The following is a 4,075-nucleotide window of genomic DNA, read 5'->3' as shown; positions in this document are numbered from 1 at the left end:
GTAGCACAATGTGAAATGGAAAGAGTATGTTATTTCTTGATGTTTCAACATTATTAAAGCTGTCCAACAGAGTCTTTGTCCAACAGCTGATGCTGTCATTCATGATTAACGGATGTATCGATGCTCCACCCACTAACTCTTTATTTTGTAGCAACTGTTGGCTGCTCAGTTGGACAAGCTTTAGAGAATTAGGTAAAAACCTTAACCAAGGGCTCAGAGTGGCTCAGAGGGCTATCACTATGCTACCACTTAGGCGCTACCACTTAGGCCTGGGGGTGGCTGATTCCTTGCCATCAGCAGCCGGAGTCAGAGAGAGCACAAAGAACAGCTTTCTCCCCTTATCGCCCCAGGCATCTGTTAGCTGGGTACCCGGCTCTTTTCTTGGAGCATGTTGGCTGCATATTGGAGGAGACATGTGTGAACAGTCTACCTTAATTTTCCATAAAAAAAAATTTAATAAATAAATAAAAATATATATTTTATATCTAGTTAATGTTTATATCTAGTTAATGTTTTTGTATATATTGTTTAACTGTATATTTATAACTATATATTTATATATTTTTAAATGCAAATCTTTAACTAGCTTAATTATTTACTATATATTTTTTAACTATATATTCATTTATTATTATATATTATTATATATTATATATATATATATTTAATGAAAAACTAGCTTAATTATTTACTATATATTGTTTAACTATATATTTATTTGTTTATATATATTATATATTATTACATATATTCTTTTTCATGAAAAATTTAACTGGTTTAATTTTGTTTCACTATATATTTTTTTAAATATATTTGAACCTACATTACTTCACAGCCTTTTTCAAAACGGGGGCTTACCATGCATTAGATTAGACACCGTCGTCCACAACCGGGCACCGACGTGCTTCTACTGATAAGCCCGAACATTCTTTGCCATTGATTACATCCTTGGCTCAGTCCTTGGCTGTTACTCAGGTGATGGCGATTGTCCATGAAAACGCTCACAGTTCAGGATTAATTGGAGCTCTGATAACAGGACCTCCGGGATTAGAATAGCTACCAAGACCTGCTATCAGTTACAGAGTGTCCAGTGAAAATCAATGAGCTTTACTCAGAACAGAAGTGCAGGGCAAGAGCGAAGACATGCTTGTTTGATTCACCAAGAGAAACCATAGACCACGTATTATCAAATATGAGCATCGTTCCTGCTATGCACTGCTGAACCACTTTTGGTACCATAAAGACCAGCAGTGTATGAACAGTGTTTATCCAGAGCTGACCCTGCTTTTGTTGGAGTAACTGCCTCTACTTTCCAGGGAAGAAGCATTGCTGTGAGGAAGTTTTTTTTTTGCATTCAGCAACAAGAGCATTAGTGAGGTCTGGATGTTGGATGAGTACCACCTCATGCTCAGTTCCCAGCACCAACCATCACTCCAGAGAACACAGCTCTTCCACTGCTCCACAGCTCAGGGTTTTATACCCCCGTCTGGCATAATGCAGCGTGATGCCAATAGGTTCATGATGTTGATCTGCTCCAGAGAGTCCTATTCTATTGGCAGTACTTTTCTACAGGGACTAGACAAGCTCTGTGTGTGTGCATTTGCAAATTTGTGTTTAAGTAACTGAATGCATTCATTAGAAGGGGTGTCCACAAACATTTGGACATGTAGTGTGAAAAGCCTTTGAAAGGTCTTCCCTTGATGTAACAGTTTAAACCAAGTCTCTTTACATTCTTACATCCTTATACAAGTTGTTTTTGGTGACAGTCTAAGTCCAGTGTTTGTTAGCGACGTTAGCCTAGCATCTCCTGCAGTGAACTAAAGAAGCACAGGTCAGATATCAAACATGTCTTGGCTGATTAACTGCCTCTGAGGTCAGTGCTAGGTCAGGTTCATTGATTTTGTTTACCATTTAGGGTCATTATAGGGGTGGGAATCAAGCGTCTAAGGGTTTGAACTGAGCCCTGATTTGCATATTTAAAGGGCCCATATCAGGGACAACCAAATTACTCCCACTTTGTTAAAATAAGAGTGTGATGTCCTCTGCTAACGTTTTATTGCCCTTCCCTCCCGTCAATAACATAACAGTCCATTAATATGCAAGCTTTTTATGATGTCACAAAAACCAAAACATTGGCATCCGTCAACCTAGTCAGCAGTTCAGTTCCACACATCCACATTGAAGTAACATAGAGTGTTTCGGTCCAACAATGCAGGGCAGCCAATTAGAACAAAGGTCATTTACATGCGCTATATGTCCAAATGTTTGTGGACACCCCTTCTAATGAATGCATTCAGCAATTTTGTCATGCACACACACACACAGCATATCTGGAGTAGATAAACGTGAAGCTGTTGGCACCATAACTAATGCCAGGCAAGGGCTAGAGGGGTATAACCCCCCCCCCCCCAGCATTGAGCTGTGGAGGAAGTGTGTTCTCTGGAATGATGATTGGGGCTCCATCCAGTACTTTTGGGCTGAGTTGGGGGTGATGAGGTGGGGTGGTGATCATCCAACATCCTAGGTTTTCCTAGAAAGCATGGGACCCATCTGGGTTGCACACTGCATACGGGGCCTAGATGGGACCCATGAGAGGCTAAGGTAGCTTTGGTAAGCTCAACTTGGTCCCACTAAAAATTCATGGACAAGCCCATACCCACCTGGAACCCACCTGGAACCCACCTAGGCCCACATTCCACCCATGTGAGCTCCACATGAGCATATTGGCTGGCTCCTGGTAAGTGTAGCAACACATCCTGGTAAGGCTGTCGGGCAGATATTTAGGCTGGTCCGCACCTAGTTTAGCAGGATTCCTCTTCTAGAGCTTCGGTAAATAATAGGCTGAATGAGAGGTGAGAAAGTAATGGGTGTCTCACTGTGTGTGTGTGTGTGAGCGAGGAAGAGTGTTAATGCATCCCATTTTTGGATGTGTTTGCATGCATATAAGGAAAGTCTGTGTGCAAAAGGCAACTGACTCATTATTGAGTCATTTAACATGATGGACACCAGATGGCCTATATACTGAAAAGATGCCCGGCGCAGTGCAAGGTCTTACAGGATTTCAGTATTTTTGCACCAACCCTCTCATGAATCACATTAGTGGCATGCTGTCATTCGCCCCAGATACGCACCTCCTGAACGGCACTCATATGCTGGGCCAAACCACAATCACAACACGTGTGTCCGTCCCGCGCTGCTGCTTTTTCTGACAAATGCTGCCGGAGACAAATTTCTGAAAACAAGAAGGCCACTGAATAACCTTCCTCCCACATTCTTCTCCTACAAATATTGTCACCGGTTTTCAGTGTTGGCTCATGTGAATTGTGACGTGGACATTGTAAATAACCAATAGGTGAGCTCTCTCCAGCAGTACCACGCAGGAAACAGCAAAGCGGCTACAGAAACATCTCTAGGAGGGTAGGGGAGACATGGAGGGGGATCAGAAGAGGTCTCGTAAAATAAATATTTTACATATAAAATATTAAATAAAAGGGGATACTAATTACATAATAAAATATATAAAAATTAGAATAATCTTAATAAAAATAATACAATAAAATTTAAATAATCATAATACAAATAATAAAATAAAATAATGAAAATAATAAAATTGAAACCAATAAAAATGTAATTAAAATAAAGAGAACTAGCTACAGTTTTGCAAATAGTGACCATGCAAGACTCTCAGTCTGTGACTAAAATCTGAGAGTAGTGACTAATAGTTTTTACAGCAAATATACAAATAAAATAAAATAATTCAATATATCATAAAATATAAGTAAATAATATCTATAAATAATATAATAAAAAATAATCTAAAATATAATTATAATATAACATAATCAAATATAACATAATATAACATAATCAAATATAACATAAAATATAAAATAAAAAAAAATAAAATATCATAAAATAAAAGGAAATAATCTAGCTACATTTTTGCAAATAGTGACCCTGCCAGACTCTCAGTCTTTTCAAAATCATAGTCTGTGGCTAAAATCTGGGACACTAAGACTAGTGTGTGCTCAGAATTACACCAAACAGCCAGGATCATGCTTTCATTCCTACACTG

Source organism: Salminus brasiliensis, chromosome 7, assembly GCF_030463535.1.
Source record: "Salminus brasiliensis chromosome 7, fSalBra1.hap2, whole genome shotgun sequence".
In the NCBI taxonomy this organism is placed as follows: domain Eukaryota; kingdom Metazoa; phylum Chordata; class Actinopteri; order Characiformes; family Bryconidae; genus Salminus; species Salminus brasiliensis.
The sequence above is the reverse complement of the archived record's forward strand: the minus strand, read 5'-3'. Positions refer to the sequence as shown.